General features: G+C 48.4%; 2 protein-coding genes across 4 annotated transcripts in view; one reads left to right on the plus strand and one right to left on the minus strand.

Moving 5' to 3' along the window:
* The window catches only part of B9D1 (B9 domain containing 1), a 186,825-nt gene that overhangs the window by 68,901 nt on the left and 97,724 nt on the right, over positions 1-20,200 (minus strand). The gene's annotated exons all lie outside the window — the stretch shown is intronic.
* EPN2 (epsin 2) overlaps positions 12,797-20,200 on the plus strand; it is an 85,058-nt gene continuing 77,654 nt past the window's right edge. The window contains exon 1 of one of the 3 annotated variants that reach the window (XM_053892680.1): positions 12,797-12,954. The gene's annotated coding sequence lies outside the window, so the exon portion shown is untranslated. The remainder of the gene's footprint in view (positions 12,955-20,200) is intronic. The other 2 variants (XM_053892679.1, XM_053892681.1) reach the window with 2 other exon arrangements.

Here is a 20,200-nt window from a genome sequence, read left to right on the forward strand (position 1 = left end):
TGAAGGGTTTTGTTTTGTTTTTTAATTTTTTTTGCCTTTTTCGGGGCTATCATGGCCCCAACCTTTGCATTCCATCACCTGTTGAGTCGCTGGCTTCCTGCCCCCTTTGGTTCCCCTGTCTTGGCTTTTAAACTGCTGTATCTGTACGAGCCTCCCCCACAGCTTGACGGCCCCTGGGACAGTCATGCTTCAGCCCCAGTTTTCAGTAACACACGGTTTGGGCGCAGAAAAGGAAGTCTGTATGGATGAGTGGGGGTGAGTGGGAGGAGAAGGTGGCAGGGAGAACCGGTCTGGAGATGTGTTCCACGGTCTCAGGATAGACTGGTCCATCCTGATAGTCCAACCTAGTAGCCTTGGCCTAGGGCCCTTCCAGCACTGAGGCCTGCCCTGTTGGCATTCTTCCAGCAACACTGAATTACAAGCTTATGAGTGCCGACTCTGTGCTAGGCCTTAGACTGCAAACTTTCCATCTTCCATCTGAGTACCGACAAGCAGGTGTTATTCATGGCCCCCTTTTACAGGTAAGAAAGCTCGAGGCTCCGAGAGGAGCAGTGAGTTGTCCGAGATCACCTAGCTGGGAAGTGATGGGGTCTGGATTCAAATCCAGGCCTCTCTGTCCCCAGGACCCCTATTTTCAACCATTGATATGCCCCCTGTAAGGGGCCAGATTATGGGCATGTCTTTGCAAACAGAAGAGCATCCAAGTGGAAAAGCTGTAGAAGTTAAGCAATTTCCCCAACATTGTCACAAGAGTTTATTCCTCTCCACTTCTAAACATTTCTGGATTCTCTCAGGGCTTCAATATTTTCCTCTGTGAAATGGGCCAGTAACCTTGCCTGGCCTCCTCCTCATCTAATGTGAGAGTACTGCGGGCAGGGCCCAGCCTCATTAGCATGATGGTTCCTTCCTGGTTCCCTGGGAAATCAGCCAGGCTTGGGGTTTCTGGGAGCAGCTCTCCGCGGCTTTGCTCAGCCCAACGCACATGCATACACGTTTCCTTGTTGCACAGAACTTTCATAGCTTCTGTAATCTGGGACTCATTTAAAGTAGACCAGGCAGGCATTATCACTGCCCTGTCCATTTTATAGTCCAGAAAACCGCAGCTCAGAAAGGCAGAGCGATATGCCTGAGGTCACACGGCTGCTGAATCCCTTGCACCCAGGGTATTCCAAATCCCTGTGGCTTTGCACCCAGCCCTATCACGTGAATTCTTCTGCAGGCTTCTCAGCCTGCCCAGGTCCCTCTGGCCTCCCCTGGAATCCTCCAGGCTGCAGGCTCTCAACTCAAACCCATCTGTTTTTCTTCTGGGGAGGAAGGAAGGGGATCAGGACTCTAAAAATGGAGAGGAAAGCAAGGAGCAGAGCGACAGTCACCCTGAGCACCTGCCCCCGTTGCCCTCACGTGGCTCTGGCAGAGGTCTCATGATGGGTGCAACGTCGGGGTGACAAAACCCACATGACAGGTTGGAAGACTTAGGTCCGCAAAAAGGTGAAATGGCTTCATGAATGAAGGAGCTAGGATCTGAAGCCTGGCTTGCTGACTCCCAATGTCATGCCCTTGGCATTGGAGGGGGCCGTACCTAGAGAGCTGACCGTCATCTCAGTCTTGATTTGGACTTTTTGCCCGAAACGATTAGCCGATGCTCACAGAAGAGGATGATGCAGGACAGGAGTGATCAAGGGCAGGGCATGGTCCCCAGCACGATGATGTCGTCTATTTCCACCTCTTTGTATCAAAGACAGAAGCATTTTAGGAATACAAGCAGCAAATGGCTTGCTATTACGCCTAAAATGTGGTTGGGAGGGAACTAGGTGAATAAAACTAAGATTTAAATGCGACTTTAACAAATATTTATTCAGATCTGAATTGATATCAGGAACTAATGGAGAAGTGCTCTGAATGGGGTAAGTATTGCCACAAGAGACTTGCTACATTCCCTTATTAGTGACTTGAACAGAGGCATGGGGGCTGGGGGTGGGGGGGACAGCCATTTATTGACCTGGGATAGACAAGGTATCACATAGAGGTCTTTGGTCACGAGCAAAAAAAAAATGGATCCTGGTTAACTAAAGAAAAAAGTGAAAGGACATTTTAAAAAAAGTGGAAGGAGGGGCGTTTGGGTGGCTCAGTCGGTTAAGCGTGGGACTTTGGCTCAGCTCAGGATCTCCCCATTCTGAGTTTGAGACCCGCCTTGGGTTCTGTGCTGACAGTTCAGAGCCTGGAGCCTGCTTCAGATTCTGTCTCCCTCTCTCTCTGCCCTTCCCCCACTCACTCTCTCTCTCTCTCTCTCTCTCTCTCTCTCTCTCAAGAATAAATAAACATTTAAAAAAAAGTGGAAGGAATTGGAGTGGCTCAGCGGATCAAAGGCAAGGCTTGGAAAGGCTGCCACCTAAAGCAGCTCCAGGATCTCAGAAGTGACAATTGACGGGCATGTTTCTGAGAACGACACTGCTCTAGGGTGGTCCCTGAAGGAAGGACAGACGCTGGGCAGTTAATCCAATGGAGGACCCCTCCAGGTGGCTAGGATGTTGGCTAATATCATCCAAATTCCCAGAGGTATTACCTGCAGCTGACAGGTGGGATCTGAGTGAACAAGAATTTTGCTACGGTTGACCTCAAATCTTACCTTTTTGTAAATTTTTGAAAATTTTTTTACTTTTTTATTTATTTTGAGAAAGAGAGAGAGGGGGAGGGAGAGTGCGGTGGGGATGGGGTGGGTAGGGCGCAGAGAGAATCCCAAGCAGGCTCTGCTCTGCCAGCTCAGAGCCCAGCACGGGGCTCTATCCCACAAACCGTGAGATCATGACCTGAGCTGAAATCAAGAGTCAGATGCTCAACTGACTGAGCCACCCAGGCGTCCCTCAAATGTTACTTTCGGCTTGAGAACCCGATATAGGTTGGGGATACCTGACATCACAGTAACCTATAGACAAGACTCTGGAATTGCTCTTTGAGGGCCTTTATATAAGGAGCGTGGCACAGGAGTGCAAAGACCTATATGGCCAAGGACACACATTGCATGGAGCATCGTTTCTAGAAACAGAATGCAGGGATAATGTCCTCCATTTGCTGGAGACTGGTTACCTACACTAAGCCATCATGAATGAGGCACTTCTTTTTATGTTTATATGGAAGAATCACCAAGATATATGCTGTTAGGTGAAAAGAGCCCAATGCACTTAGTTTTCACTGCCTAGCCTGATGTACTGTCTGAAAATTTTCTGTGCGTGTTAAAGACAAAACAAAACAAAACTTGTATGTGGCACTTGGCTGGCTCAGTCGGTAGACATGTGACTCGTGGTCTTGGGATTGTAAATTTGAACCTCACATTGGGTGTAGAGATTATTTAAATACAACTTTAAAATATAATAATAAATAAAGCTTTTTATTTGGACTAATTTATGGAAAAGTTGCAAAATATAGCACAGAGGGTTTCCCTATACCATTCACTCAGTTTCCCCCCAGTTACCATACGTTTCCATTGTCCATTTGTCAAAACCAACAAATTAACATCGGTGCCATACCATTAACTAAGTCACAGAAATTATGTGGATTTCACCGGTTTTCCACCAATCTCCCTTTTATGTACCAGAATTCCATCCAGGACACCAGGTTGCATTGAGTTGTCTTGTCTTTTCAGTCTCCCTCAGTTGGTCACAGTTCACTACTAGTCTTTCTTGTGTTTCACGATCTTGACAGTTTTGAAGAGAACTGGTTAGGTATTTGTAAGATTTGTGCACATATATTTTTAGGATTATTTTTAAAGATATTTACTAAATACAAAAAAAAATAAGAAGAGAGAGAATCAGAGAAAAAGAAATATGGAAAGACGGGAAGGGAGAGAGAAAGAATGATTAAATGAAGCAAAGGAGAGAACAAGGATAAAAAGACTTTGGGGTTTCTCAAAAGAGAACGTTTCCTGAGACAACAGTGAATGTGGCCTTCAAGAAAACTATAATGATGCGACCTGACCTAACAGCTCTGATCACCTGGTTCCTGGGCTGGTCTGAACTGGAAGTGTTAAGAATCGTCTCTGTGATATTGTTGATGATCGTAGAGTCAAAAATCTTGAATAAAATATTAGGAAGTCAAACTCAACAATGCACTGAAAAGATCATACATCATGACCAAGTGAGATATATCATTTCAGGAATGCAAGGATGGTTTAATATCCACAAATCAATTACTGTATACAGCACATCAACAGAACAAAGGATAAGAATCATGTGAACATCTCCATAGATGAAGAAAAAGCATTTGACAAAATTCAGCAGCCATGTATGGTAAAAACTCTCAACAAAGTGAGTATACAGGAAACGTATCTCAATGCAATAAAGGCCATATGTGACAAACCCACAGTAATATCATACTCAATGGTGAAAAGCTGGAAGCTTTCCCTCAAAAATAAGGAATAAGACAAGGACGTCCACCCTCACCATATTTATTCACCATAGTATTAGAAGTCCTAGCCGTAGCAATTAGGTAAGAAAAAGAAATAAAAGGCATCCAAATTTGTAGGGAAGTATGGGGTGCCTGGGTGGTTCAGTCAGTTGAGCCTCCGACTTCGGCTCAGGTCACGATCTCTCAGTTCGTGAGTCTGAGCCCCATATCAGGCTTGCTGCCCTCATCGCGGGGCCTGCTTTGGATCTTCTGTCCCCCTTGCTCTCTGTCCCTCCCCCGTGCATTCTCTGTCTCTCAAAGATAAAATAAAACATTAAAAATTTTTCAAATTTGTAGGGAAGTAAAACTCACTATTTGCAGAAAACATGGTATTATATATAGAAAACCCTAGAGAGGCACCTGAGTGGCTCAGTTGGTTGAGCATCATACTCTTGATTTTGGCTTAGGTCATGATATCACGGTTTGTGAGTTCAAGGCCCATGTCATGCTCTGTGCTGTCAGTGCGGAGCCTGCTTGGGATTCTCTCTCTCCCTCTCTCTGCCCCTCCCCTGCTCACATGCATGCATGTGCTTTCACTCTAAATAAATAAATTAATTAATTAATTAAAAAAATAACACTCTAGAGACTCCACCAAAAAACTATTAGCACTAATAAATGAATCCAGTAAAGTATCAGGATACAAAATTAGTATAGAGAAATCTGTTGTTTTTCTATACATTAATAATGAACTATCAGAAAGAGCAATTAAGAAAATAACTCCATTAACAATTGCATCAAAAGGGATAAAATACCTGGGAATAAATTTAACCAAGGAGGCGAAAGACCTGTGTTTTGAGAACTATAAGACAGTGATAGAAGAAACCAAAGACAAAACAAACAAATGGAAAGATATACTATGCTCATGGATTGGAAGAACTAATATTGTTAAAATGTCCATACTACCCAAAGCAATCTATGGATTCAATGCAATCCCTATCAAAATACCAATGGCAGTTTTTTCCATAGGACTATAACAAAAATAAGTCACAGGAATGTAATGTACACCATAGGGAATACAGCCAATAATCTTGTAATAACTTTATATGGTGGCAGATGGCAACTAGACCTACCCTGGTGAACATTTTGTAATGTATAAAGACATTGAATCATGGGTCTTGTATACCTGAAATGAATATAATAGTGTATGTCAATTATAATTCAATTAAAAATTTTTTTTCTCTCTGCTGTGACAAAGAGGGCTCCTAGCAGCTCTAGGCTTCCCGAGTCATTGGTGCCCACAATCTCAGAAGCAGAGAGGGCTACTTTGTTGCTAATTTTAGGTAAAAATCCTGGAGAAAGCAGTTATTGGCTGAGCTTGGGTCACATGCCATCCCCGAACCAATCGTTGTGGCCAGGGAGATGCAACACTCTCATTGGCCAGCCAGGGATATACCTGCCCCTGGTCTGATAGTGAGGAGGGTTGCTCTCCACACCTGTGCAAGAAAACGTTTAAAAAAATGGACTGGCTTGTTTAGAATCTTCACTATAGGGAAAAAAGCCGAAAGATTAAAAGACAATAAGAAACAGAAATGTTGTGTCATAAGATCAGAAGCTATATTTAAATGGATGCTATGTTTTTATAGTTGCACATAATGCCCTAGAGAGGAAAACTGATGCAGGGTATTGAAACTTGTTTATGAGGTGTGATAAGGGCTTTGGAAGAAAGGCATTGTGTAATCCCAAGCAGAACGGTCAGTTTGTTCGTTGATTTAGTGACTAGTACAAGTATAAAAGCATGGAGCTATCAAAAATTTAAATGTAGGGGCGCCTGGGTGGCGCGGTCGGTTAAGCGTCCGACTTCAGCCAGGTCACGATCTCGCCGTCTGTGAGTTCGAGCCCCGCGTCGGGCTCTGGGCTGATGGCTCGGAGCCTGGAGCCTGTTTCCGATTCTGTGTCTCCCTCTCTCTCTGCCCCTCCCCCGTTCATGCTCTGTCTCTCTCTGTCCCAAAAATAAAAAAAATAAAAAAAATAAAAAAACGTTGAAAAAAAAATTTAAATGTAAACTGGAGGTGGGGTTGGTGACCATTATCGTTAGGAATCAGGGTACTGAGTGATGAAAACCCAAGTCAACCAGTTGAAGGAGGAACAGGTTGTTGCATACCACCCCAGTACCTTTTCGCCTCCCATAAATTCACCGCCCCCCACCCCCCCAGCTCCAGGGATGAGTCCTGATTGGTCTAAGCCAACCACCTCAATTCCTTGCCCCAAGTTCCCCACAGCTGGCTCGGGGATGAGCAGGCAATCCAAATTCTTTCAATCACAGCAAGCCGTGGATGGTTGGGAAAAAGAGATATTGTTTGCTTCTGGGTGTTGTGGCTACAGACGTGACACACGGATCTGCTACAACCAGTTTACGGCAAGTTGAGAAACCAGCCAAGGAAAATGATGACGTGTTTATGAGGCATATGGCTTATGTCAAAGAAATGGAGCCAGAACCTTGATCATACTGTACCTGAAGCCCTAGCTCTGGAAATTTTAATTAAACGAGCTAATTGATTCCAAATATTATTTAAGCCACTTTGAGTTTGGTTTTCTTTTTTTCGTCCTTTTTTCTTGTCTTAAATGTTTATTTATTTATTTTTTATTTTTTTTAATTAAATTTTTTTTTAACGTTTATTTATTTTTGAGACAGAGAGAGACAGAGCATGAACGGGGGAGGGTCAGAGAGAGGGAGACACAGAATCGGAAACAGGCTCCAGGCTCTGAGCTGTCAGCACAGAGCCCGACGCGGGGCTCGAACTCACGGACCGCGAGATCATGACCTGAGCCCAAGTCGGCCGCTTAACCGACTGAGCCACCCAGGCGCCCCAATGTTTATTTATTTTTGAGAGGGAGAGAGAGAGAGTACAAGCAGAGGAGGGGCAGAGAGAGAGGGAGACACAGAATTTAAAGCAGGCTCCAGGCTTGAGCTGTCAGCACAGAGCCGGATGTGGGTCTTGAATCCACAGACCACGAGATCATGACCTGAGCCGAAGTTGGACGCTTAACCGACTGAGCCACCCAGGCGCCCACATCTCTGTGTTACTTTCATTCTCAGGCTGGTTCTCCTACTGTAGAGCTGCCCCAGCCTTACATCCCACTAGCTCAGCAACCTAATGGGAGGAGAAGCTTCCTGTCTCTCAACGGTTTCTGCGAAAATCCTGGGCTTGAGTCTTGGCCGGTTCTGGGTCGTGCGCCCTACCGTTTGGAACGAACCACTACGACCAGGAGAGATGCTCTGATAGGCTTAGCCTTTGTTATACACCCACCCCTGGGGCTGGAGGGAAGGGGCAATCTCTCCCCTCAGCCTATTCAAATTCCTATTTCAAGGAGATCAGCTTGGAAATCAGATAAGCCTCGGGGTTTCCAGTATTGTTGCCCTTTTAGCATTGTGATCGTGGACGGATAATTGAATCTCATCTATAAAGTGGGAGTAAAGATGGTCTCAAACTCAGGGTTGTTATTAAGAGGAAATGAGATCATCCAAGCCAAGCATTGTTATTGTTATTATTACTATTTCCTAAATCTACTACCTCCACTTCCAGGAAGCCTGTCTGATTACTCCCCCTCCAGAAACTAGAAGAAAATTTTCTCCGTGAGCTTTCACAGCCCTTTCTTTCATGATTCTCTATGTGTTATTACAGTTTCTGCTCATGTTCATGATTCCTTTCTGCCCTTTTCAACTTCCAGCCCCTAGAGGGGCTACAGTAGGTTCATCACTGTATCTTTTTTTTTTTAATTTTTTTTAACGTTTATTTATTTTTGAGACAGAGAGAGACAAAGCATGAACGGGGGAGGGGCAGAGAGAGAGGGAGACACAGAATCGGAAGCAGGCTCCAGGCTCTGAGCCGTCAGACCAGAGCCCGACGCGGGGCTCGAACTCACGGACCGCGAGATCGTGACCTGAGCTGAAGTCGGACGCTCAACCGACTGAACCACCCAGGCGCCCCATCACTGTATCTTAATAAGAACCACTGCTAACACCCATCCAGGGCTTGTTAAAAAAACAAAATTCAACCAAGAAAACATTGAAGATCTCATTGACTTTATTAAATGATTCATAAGTTGAGCAGCACCCCATCTAGCAAGAAGAAGGACTGCCTATAAAAAATGGAAACCTTTCATAGGAAGGAAGGTGAGCCAAGGAAGTTATGAACAAAAGAAAAGAAAGGATTGTTCTAGGTGAGACCACCTTTCCTTAGGGGAAAAACTGGAGGGTCTTATTATACAGGTTACTTCACCTTCCTTAGGTGGTGGTAGGGGTGGGTAGGGAGAGGGTCCACCTCATTGGTGCAATCCCATTGAGTGTGATGGATTATTCCCACTTCACAGATCAGGAAACTGAGGCCTGGGGGGACCAGTGACATGGCCAAGGTCAAACAGCAAATCAGTGGATAAGAAGTTTGGTGTTTCTGGATCCCCAGCACAGGATTCTTTCTGCTGGACAAATGGTTTTGAATCTAAAGTTCAATCTTTGGTGAAGATCCCTGAGACCTCCTTCTGAACCTTTTACTAGGTGATTCTTTTTTTTTTTTTTTTAATTTTTAAAAAATTTTTAAATTTTTTTCAATTTTATTTTTGACAGAGAGAGAGAGACAGAGCATGAGCGGGAGAGGGGCAGAGAGAGACACACACACAGAATCCGAAACAGGCTCCAGGCTCTAAGCTGTCAGCACAGAGCCCGACGTGGGGCTCGAACTCACAGACTGGGAGATCATGACCTGAGCCGGGGTCAGACCTCAATGCTCAGCGCTCAACGCTCAACGGACTGAGCCACCCAGGCGCCCCTAGGTGATTCTTTTCACTCAGCATGCCCACCTTCCTTAACCCAAGACATCCCTGCCTGCTCTGCACAGCCATCTGTTTGTGCTTCTGAAACACCACTCAGACCAGCCCCAGTCACCGCCTCATTATGCATCTGGAACCAACTTCCAAATCTTAGTGAAAGTGGACTTTACCTCCATTTTGACTTCAAATATTCTAATGGATTAAGTTCTTTCTGGCTTATCTCTTTTTTTTTTTTTTAATTTTTTTTTTTAAACGTGTATTTATTTTTGAGGCAGAGAGAGACAGAGCATGAACAGGGGAGGAGCAGAGAGAGAGGGAGACACAGAATCTGAAACAGGCTCCAGGCTCTGAGCTGTCAGCACATAGCCTGACGCGGGACTCGAACTCACGGACTGCGAGATCGTGACCTGAGCCGAAGTCTGACGCTTAACCGACGAGCCACCCAGGCGCCCCTGGCTTATCTCTTAATTTAGGCAAAAGGCCCTTCGGGCAAAGCATCCCCTGAGGAACCAAAACTACCCCCTCAAGCAATAAGGACTGACCTGAGCCAGCCAGACCCCGCCCGCAGGTGACTGACTCCAAGGTGACCGTGGGCCTGACCTTTACTGCCCACCTGCAGGTCCCCACCGATCTCTGCCCCATATTTGCCTAATGTAAACCTGGAAGTATTTTCAGCACTTTGGAGACTGTCTTTGGAGACTGTCTTTGAGTCCACTGTCTTCCCCGGGGCTGGCCTCACTGCAGTAAATCCTTTTCTGATTTCACCTCTGCTTCTATCTCTCTGCCTTTGGATTTTGTCAGCAGTGAGCGGCGGAACCTGGTCTGTTTGGGACCCCTGGAGTCAGGTGCTCTTGTACCCCTGAGCCCCGGCTACACTAGGAAGGGCTGATGAAGATGTCTGCGCCAGCCCTGTGCCCTGGGACTGCTTTGGGCGTGGGCACAGGGTCTGGCTTGTCCCTCAGCCTCCTCTGCAAGACTGCTTACGTGCTCTGGACCAGAGCGTGGGTGTGAATCCCAGCACTGCTGTGTGCTGCCTCTGTCTCCTCATCTGCAAAATGGGGATAGGACTGCTGACCTTAAGTGCTCATCGTGAGGGTGAATTGAGAGAGGGACCATGAAAGAAGGTGCTATATTTCAAAGCAGTGCAGGAAGGAGAAATCACTTGAAGGAATGCAGGAATGTCCCCTCTGACCCTGCACATGGGTGGGGGTTTGGGGCCTCAGGAGGCCCTCCCCCACCCCCCAGCCTGGCTCAATCTCCAACTTACTTTCTGGGCTGTACTTAGCTCATCGTATCTTTTTTTTTTTTTTTTTTAAGTTTGTTTGTTTGTTTATCTAAATAATCTCTGCACCCAACGTGGCACTCGAACTCAGGACTCCGAGATCAAGAGTTGCAGGCTTCTCTGACTGAGCCAGCCAGGTGCCCCATCGTGATTTTTCTGTCTGTATCAATTTCTCTTTCCAAAACTTGCGTCTTATCTCTGTGGCGACACGCTAGTTGGGTGGGGAAGGGAATGGGTCCCATGTGCAGAAAAACTGGCCTGGATGACCAAGCCCTGGCATCTCTCCAAACCTCTGATTCTTGTCTGTAAAATGTGGACAGTAAGACCGCTCACCTTGTGAGGCTCTGGTGAGGTTTCAGGCCAGCGCTGTTCAACGTGGTAGCATCCAGCCACATGTGGCTGTTTAAATTCATTAATTAAAATAAGTAAATAAATTCAGTAATTAAAGTTAAATAAGGTCTTAAAAACTCAGCTCCTTGCTCAGACTAACTGCATCTCACGTGCTTACATGTGGATGGCACGGTTAGAGAACATTTCGATCATTGCAGACAGTTCTCTCGGGCAGCACTGGTTCAGACAATCTAACGCACTCCAGCCTGCACTGAGCACCCACAGTGTATTGGCATAATTCATCTGAGGTTGCAAATCCTAGTGAAAGTGAACTTTACCTCCATTTTGACCTCAAATATTCTAATGGATTAAGTTCTTTGAGGGCAGGGGCCATGATTCATGTAAAGCTCTGCTCTCCCACAAGGCCCAGGAAGGCCCCGCCAAGAGTGAGCTGGAGTGTTGAACTGGTTGAGGACCCTCTCCAGGAGGGGGAGTGGGCCAAGTTCAAAACAGGGAGCTCAGGTTCCTGCCACAAGGTTTAATTCACTCTCCTGGTGCAGAACGGACACTGAGCAGCGGGAGGGGGCTGCAAACCACGGGGAGGAGTTTCTAGCATCTAGAATTACCAGTGTTGGACTTTTCAAAGGAAAAATGACCGGATGGGTTTACCAATGTGTTAGTTTCTCTCTCCGTCTTCCTTGTTGCTCTCCTCCCCTCTCCCTCTCCTCCCTCCCTCCCCTATCTTTTCTTTCCTTCCTTCTCTTTCAGTCTCTCTTTTCCCCTTTCCTTTCACTCTTCTATTTTCCCCGAGAAGGGAAGTCTAGATCCCAACTTGTAAGAACAGAAGGGATGTCTTTATCCACCCGGTTTCTTCATAGGGAGGAGGAATATAAGGCTCAAAGAAGTGCAGTGACTTTTGCCTAAGGTATCTTAGGAGAGCAGAATGGGACCCTGAAAACGGAGTTTGGCATAGTGTTGTCACCTGGGCCTCCTGGGAACAGGGATGGTGCTGTCCACAACCCAGCAAACCCTGAACCATACCCCATACTCTGCGGTGAGGGGTTTCTGCTCACCCCACCCTGTCTGGAGTAGGTTAATGCCGTGAGGTCCCAGGAACCTCTGCAGGGTCTGCCTCTTCTCCAGCTTTGTCTTTGTCTCCCTTTGAGCCTTGCACAGAGCTTGGCACATAGCAGGTGCCTCATGGGCACTGGTTGAACCACATGGAAGGAGCGGTTCCGGCTGCTCTTTTGAGAGTTCCAGGCCGTGTGAAGGGGTGAGTCTGTGAATTCCTCATGTGAGGATGACGGTGAGCCAAGGGATCCACCTTCTAGATAGATCCCTTTGGCAGTCTAGCCAAGGCGATGCACCCCTCTCTCGGAATGATGTTTGAGTGTGTTTTATTGAAGTATTAACACACATACGGAAAAGTGCACACGTCTAACGTGTACATCGGTAAATTTTCACAAAGTGAACGCACTTGTGACCCTAGCACCAAGCTCAAGAAACCGAAAGTGACCGGTGCCCCAGCAGCCCCTGGCGCCCTCCAGGCTCCACCTCCTGAGAGAAGCCCCTACAGGAACAATGTTTTCAAGTGCATACTGCGAGGGCAAGAACGGAATTTCACGTCCGATGAGGGCTCGGGGTGCGTGCTTGAGGCTGGTGAGATGCTTGTGGAGTATGGGGTGTGGGGGGACTGGGTGGGGGGCGGATCTCAGGGAAGGTTGCCGAGCGCGTGGGTTCGGGTATGAGTTCGCCAAGGCTTGTAGGCGGTTGGGGGGGTCGTCGAGACGCGTGTGTGGGACTTGGGGGGAGGTCTGGGGGATTCGGGCGTAAGCCCCCGGCGCTGCAGGAGGGCCGGGCGTTCCGCTAGGGGTCGCGGGTCTGTGGGTGGGTGGGGGGAGGTCGCGGAGGCGGGGCCTCGGGGCGGGGGCGGGGCCTCGGGGCGGGGCCGGCGGGCGCGCGCACGCAGCCGGCGCGCCCCCTCCCGGCCGCCATGTTGGCTGGTGTGTGGGTGTCAAACGGAGCTAGACGCGGCGGCGGCTGCGGCGGCGGCTTCGCAGGCTCCGGTCGCTCCCGCCTCCTCAGCGCTGGCGGCGGCCGCAGCCGCGCACCGGGGCGGGCTCGGAGGAGCGGAGGTGAGCGGGGCCCACGCGCCTCGGGGGGCGGGAGCGGGGCCCCAGGGCGCGGACCCTCCCCTCCCTGGGGCGCGGACGCCCTCGCAGAGCGGCTCCCCTCCAGCCCGCCCCCCAGAGCATGCACCCCAGCTGCCCCAGCTGGGTCCCTGCCTCGCGTGGGACCCTTTTCTTTCCAGCCAGGCCCGTCCCCACGGGCTGGGGCATGGCCCCCCTCCCCACCTGGATCCCTCTTTCCGCTGCAAAGACCCCCACCTCCCCCCACCCCGTTTCCCTATCGGGGAGCTTTTGCTTTTATATTCTCTGAGTCTGAGGCTCCTCTTACTCCCACCCCAGATCTGGGAGCCCTCTCCGGGCCCCCATCCTCTTGCCTTTCGGCTTGGAACCACCCCGCCCCTCCTCCCCAGATCACTTTCCTCCCCACCTCGGGCCAGGCACCCCTTTCCTCCCTCCCGCCCCCGTGCACAGCCCAGCCCCCCGTTTCCTCCAGGAATCGGGGGAGGGGTCCCCGCTGTCCGGGATCCCATCCCGTCGCCCCTCTCCTTCGGGCTGGAGCGGGGCCCCTTTCCCTCCCCAGGGACCAGGTTCTCCCTCCCCACCCCCGACCCCCACAGCACAGCGGGGACGGGGGCGGCAGAGCCGGGCTCCAGCTGCCTTTTGTTCCGCGTGGGATGGCAGAGACCCCGCCCGGCGGTCCCGTTCGGCTGATCCGGGTGGGTTTATGGGTGCGTGGGGGCCGGCCTCTTCAAGGAGACCCTCTCTCTGCCCGTGGGGCGGCTCCCCCTGAGCAGAGCGTGTTGGGAGAGGCTGGCCCTTCCTAGAGGAGTCTGTGCCAACAGGTTTTTGTTTGCGACCTGAAGTTGGCCCAGTGGCTTTGCGGGGGGGCGGGGGAGAGTGGGGACAGCTTGTTGTCCCCTGAAACCCCAGAAGGGGCCTGTGAAAGCCCATTCCTCCGCCCTGGGACATCGGCCGGGGGTCCCTTCGCTGTTTCGTCCTGGGGATGCATCTGAAATCTGTGCTTTAAGGGAGGACCGGGCCTGACCATCATTGGGGTTCAGATGGGGGAAACTGAGGTCCAGAGATGTAGTGATTTGCTCAAGGTCATGCACTGGTACCGTGTCACCGCCAGAACTAGAAGGTTGGTCTCCGGGGCTTGCTTTCCAGGACATTTTAGAATTTTTTTTTTTTTTTTTTTAGGGAGATGTTCAGGATATTATCCCCCTCCCCCTCCCCCTTTTATTTTTAACATTCACACGAGATAACAGGCAGGAAAAGATGTGAAGTATGAGTTCTTGCTTTCCACCTCCAGAAAATGCCCTGTGAAAGAAGAGATTGCAACAGGAGGTTAAAGGGATAGAAAAAGGTGAATTTTAATTACTCTCTCCCCCCCCCCCCCCAATTACGTAAGATAATGAAGATTTGGCCGAAAACACGTACATCTTGTAGCTCTAGATACCAGATGATAGGTGCTGGCAATAGCAGATACTGAGTCCTGCACAGCAGTGATTGAGTTTGCGCTGATAATTAAGTTTTCGTCTGTATTTAAATGAACATCGGGAGGGACTACAGTTTGTTTCCGAATTGTTCTTGTGCCAGTGAGTGTATTTGGGGTAAGTGATGGTGTTGGGGAAGCCATCAAGATCTGATCTTTTATGTATCTTGTATTTTCCCTTTCATATTTTAAAGCTTACTAGTTTCTTTAGTTCTCATATTCGGTTAGTCATGTTACCCGTCGCACTGGGCTTTTCTTTTGTAAGCGCTGAATGAGATACCGGCTAGTAGAGTTGGGTAGAGTGCAGATCGTTTCCCATGAGGTCCTGGAACAGGAGCAAGTTTGGATTGTCCTGTGGGATGTACTGATCTCTCCTGGTTTCCACAGGCTTTTTGCCTCCTTGAACCTTGAGTCTGGCAGATGGGGAGTTCGGTGGAGAACTCTTCTCCCAGCAAGATGTGCTGTACCAAACACCGTGGTGCGTGTGAAGAAAGGTAAAACTTTCAAATGAGGATACTTCGTTTGGTACATGCAGCCTTAGAAATGACCCATCCCTTGTAAAAAAGGCTTTGTAGAAATACAGTGGATGCCGGGGCGCCTGGGTGGCTCAGTCGGTTAAGCGGCCGACTTCGGCTCAGGTCATGATCTCTCGGTCCGTGAGTTCGAGCCCCGCGTCGGGCTCTGTGCTGACAGCTCAGAGCCTGGAGCCTGTTTCGGATTCTGTGTCTCCCTCTCTCTGACCCTCCCCCATTCATGCTCAGTCTCTCTCTGTCTCAAAAATAAATAAACGTTAAAAAAAAAAATTAAAAAAAAATTACTTGGGACATGAGTAGTTTAAAAAAAAAAAAAAAAAAAGAAATACAGTGGATGCCTCTTCATGTAACTGCCTTCCATGATAAGGTGTGGATTGCCTGAGACTTGGCATTCTGATAGGAGTCCTGCAAAAGTAGATGCGTTTTTAGGGCTTTGATTTGTTGTAATGGCTGGGCTCTTGCTGAACTTAAAGAGTGGGATTTTTATTCATTTCTTTTTGAAGATTTCATTAGGAAGAGGGCAACTTCCAGTTCTTTGTGGACTAAAGTGCCAAGAAATTTTCATGCAGGAATTGTCCTTTTCATCCTCTTGGGAAGCGCATTAAAGTTGTTATTTTCTTGGCAGTTGGTCTTACTGTTGTTCCCCAGAACCTTCCCTGTCAGAGCGATGGGGCCTGGATGACTGCGGTGGTCGTCGCTTTATGCATGAGTACCTGGTGACCCTGAGCCTTGGAGAAATGACAGGGCTTGCATTTGGGGAACTTGAGGTTGGGGAGGATATGAGGAATTTTCTAGTTCTCCTCCCCTGTTTGTCTGCTGGGCTTTCTATTCATGTGTTCAGTTTAAACAGCCCTCTTCTGTCAGGCCTTTGCCGGCCACCTCCACCAGTGTTTGGGTCCCTCAAACCCTTCTCTTCAAGCCTCACCACCCCAACAGCCTTTTGGGGCACTTAGTCCGTGTTGTGTCTCAGTATCGGGCTTTTGCGGCACTGTGGCATCTTTGAGGCCAGCGACCGCCCTCCCTGTCCTTTGCCTACTTCTCCAGTACCCAGCTCAGGCTCTGACACATGGTAGGTGCTCAGAACAGGTCTAGGATGTGAATAACTCATGGGGGCAGAGGAACAAACTTTGATTGGTCCCCTGCTACAGGCTCCACTATTTCGCCTTGCTCTTGCAAAAACCACTACTGTTGGTCCCACAGTCATCTGTCATATGGGTGTGTCACGTCACATGGCACATGGGCGTGTTCAGCCACATGCGTGTTATCCCCACCTGCAGGTGTGAGAACTGAGACCCAGGTGCTGAAGTCATGTGCTCAAGGCCACACAGCCACTAAGTGATGGGGCTGGGATTCCAGCGGGTTTGTTGGGGTTCCAAAATATTCTTATGCCTTTTACCTCACTGGAGAAACCAAGTCTCAGAGAGACGAAGAGACTTGTATGAAGCCCTCCTGCAAGTTGTCAAGGGAACTGAGTGATGTCACTAAGGTCGTCGAGGGGTGGGAGAGAGCACATTTTGTTTGGCCTTGTGAAACGGACTATGGCCATCCGTTGAGTTTTTGAACATTGACAAGCTTTCTGATAACTTCGTCAATGGTATTTTCCTTGGTCTGAAGGGGTCTAAAAATAGAAACTTGGGAAAACAGATACAGTGAAATAAGTGTACGTGCCGTTGAGTGAGTGTGTCCCGTCCATCTATGGACTTGTTTGGTTCCATCAATTGTACTGTCAGATGGTTAAGTTTTTTCATGTCTTGAAATGCAAAGTTGTTTCAGCAGACTTTTTTTTTTTAATGTCATTTCATTTTGTCTTCACATCGACCTATGACACAGGGATCACCACCCATCTGTGAGTGGAAGAATGGAGGCCCAGAGATGTTAGGTAACCTATAAGGAATTCACACAGCCAGCAGCCAAACCAGGGTCTGTGTGATTCCCAAACCTGGGTGCCTCGTACTCCACCAGCTCCTGTATAAAGCCCCTCAGTGTTATGTGTGCTCATTTAATTTATTATAGAGGATAAACCTGTGATCTGAAAATCACCACCGAGTTTCTGTAGAAAGTTGGAAATTGTGAATGAGATTTCTTTTTCCTGACCTTAGGATCAATGAAACCACTGTAAGTTGAATGTCAAGAGTTTAATGAACCAATTGAACTGACGGACGCTAGATTTAGGGTTAGATTAAAAAAAAAGAAAGAGAAAGAAAGAAAGAAAGAAAGAAAGAAAGAAAGAAAGAAAGAAAGAAAGAAAGAGGCTTGCCTCCTTTGAACCAGATCTGCAACATTGTTAAAATGTTCCGTGTCCATGCATCGGATTCTTTGTGGTGACTCATTCCCAGCATCCCCAGGTACTGGAACCTGCTTTGTGCCTGGGCCCAGAAAAGCCTTCCTGTGGGTGTCAAGGTTGCACTCTCAAGCGTTCTGGAGACAGAACAGGTAACTTCTCTTTCTGTTCAAAGCAGTGCCAGGAAGTGGGTGCACAGAGGGCTGTGCAGAGGACTCCCCCCCCTCCGCCTTCCCTTCGTGGCAACCCCGCTGATAAATGGAGCAGGGAGAAGCAGGCTCGTCCTGAGGGATGGCCGACCATCTAGGGCTGATGCATGATGTGGGTTTAAAAGCATCTATAATTAATCAGTTCTGAGTGCAGGCTCCATCCTTCCTCTTTCCCACCCCTCTTAAGCTAATGTCATCGTCGCATCCTGGTGGCTCAGTAGCCGAGAGCACCGCATGGTCCAGACAGTTTGGCTACAAAGTCCGTGTGAGAAATAGCTGTGGAATCAGACGTGGGTACAAATTGGTCTCCTGGCTGGGTAGCGTTGAGCGCTGTACTCACGGAGCTTCATCTTCTGCACCTCTGAAGTGGGGCTAATAGTAACCACCTTGCAGAACAGACTAGTGCTTCTCAGACTCCAGGCGTGCATTGGCATCACCCCGTGGCCCATTAGACACGTTGCCGGGCTCCGCCCCAGAGTGTCTGAGTCAGTAGGTCTGAGGTGAGGCCTGAGACGGTGCGTTTTCAGCCAGTTTCCAGGTGTTCCTGATGCTCCTGGTCCAGGAACCAGGTTCGGGAACCCTGGCCCAGAGGACCGAGTAAAGAAGGCGTGTGAAGGTGTCAGCACTGGGCGACTGTGCCGAGGGCGCTCATACACAGCAGTGGTTTTCTGCCTCTGAAATGCTTCTGGATTGCTCGGAAGGTGATGGCAATGACACTTGGGAAGGGACTTTGGTGTGTCAGATGTTTTCGCTTCGTTCTTATGTGATGATAACTTGGACCGTGGTCACAGGCGTCATCACTATGGGAGTTAGTTGGGGTGTTTTCCTTAATGAAGGGAATGTAAGACATCAGTGCCCTTCAAAGAGGCGCTAAATCTAGGACTCTGTTAGAAAAGCCGGTTCATCATTCCCACACATCAAACAAGATGTTCACGGTCAAGGCTTTTTAGAAATGCAGCTGAGAAAGGGCAGGGCACCAGACAGACTCCCACGGGGCCATTAGGGATGGCCACTGGTGTTAATGGAAGTCACTCCTCCTCCTTCCCCATGGTTCAGATTGATTTAATATTCTTTGGTGTTTAGGGTTTGGGGGGGAAAATTCATTTTCCACCAATAGTAATTATCGTCTTGTCCATCAAAACCAAACATGGTCTGTGTGAGTGTGTGTGTATGAGAGAGAGACAGAGAGAGAGAGACAGAGAGCCCTGATGGTTTTCTGATGTCTCCTGTGTGCCAGGCCCTATGCTACGCTATCTACGCACAATATTTAATTTCATTCTGTTCCTCCAAGGCCTGTCACGATTTCCCTTTTTTGCATATGCAAAAACTAAGGCTCAGAGGGGTTCAGCACCCTGCCCCAGGCCACACAGCCAGTAAGTACCCCACCTAGTTTTTGCTGCCACCTGTGTCAGATTCAAAACCACATTATTTTCACTGCCTCACTCTGTAGCCGTGCCAGGTGCTTCCATTGCTTTGCTAAACCCTCGTAGCAACCCTGGGAAGTACACGTTTCACAGATGAGTAGACCAGCTTGGTGGGGGGGGGGGGTCAGGCTGGTTCTGTGTACCCACCCAGTCCCATACCTGTCTGGTTTTGGAGCCTCATGAAGCTGTTTCTGTGGCAAGACCTCACCTCCCTGTCCAGGGCCACAGAAGTAAATTCTAAGACGTACATCTGCCTGGATGCTTACAGCGGGGGCCTGGGAGGACCCCAGCTGGGTTGGCTGGGAGGAAGTCTGTGTGGGCTGGTAAAGGTTTTTGTGTTTGCAAAACTGTGTTAAAATAATTGCCCAAATTGCTCTGAGGAAAAGGCTCATTTCTTTTTTACTCTGTAATCCTGAAGCTCTGCACATTGGTTCTGTAAACATGACACATGAGAATTAAGGACTCAAAAAAAAAAATCCTCTGGTTAATGCTGTTGTTAAAACGTGATCAAATTCACGCAGAGGAACTTGTTAGTCTTAAACAGTTATGTAAATAAAAATATAAAGTGTCTCCTTCCTCAGTAGGCAATTAACATATGACTTGTAGCAAATGGGTCATTTTTCTGGTCTTAACAGTGTATGTGGAGGTTGGGGTGTGATCACTTTCCCAAGGTTTAAAAATTGCCTGCAGCTCCCAAGCCAAGGAGTGGTAAACAGCTATGTGTCAGTACCTGCCCTGCACTCTTGGGAGGCCCTGGAGGTTTGGACTCAAATTTGTTGTTCTGTAAACGCTTTCAGGCCGAGGTGAATAAATCATCAGAGCTGGAAGTTGGTGCTGCAGAGTCCGCCCCCGGACCTGTCCTTCCTCCCTCCCCAGAAAAGTCATAGCAGTGGAGGAATACTGACAGGCTAAAAAATCACATATTTACTTGAAAGTGACTTCTCTGCGAGTGCCTGGTGATATCCAGTGCTGTCCTGGGGTATAATGACTGTACCTGGGATCCCAACGTTTGGGAAACACATGATGAGGGGAATAACTTTTATGCCACTTCATGAGAGGCAGTTCAGCTGATGCAAAAGCATGAGGATCAAACCGAGGACCATTCTATGACATTAGGGCAGAATATTTGAGGTCACCGTCGACCTGGAAAATCTGCGACATGTGGTCTCTTGTCAAGATGATGCATGTCGGGGAAATGCTATGTGTCTTGCCACCGATCGAGAAGTCAGTTAATATTTGTGAGACAATAGAAGCTGGTGGTTTGCTAAGCTGTGATTTTGATTCTTTGTTAGGACATCAAGAATGCAGAA

The sequence above is a fragment of the Panthera pardus genome, unplaced genomic scaffold (assembly GCF_024362965.1).
Source record: "Panthera pardus isolate Hobbes unplaced genomic scaffold, ASM2436296v1 HiC_scaffold_3, whole genome shotgun sequence".
Taxonomy (NCBI): domain Eukaryota; kingdom Metazoa; phylum Chordata; class Mammalia; order Carnivora; family Felidae; genus Panthera; species Panthera pardus.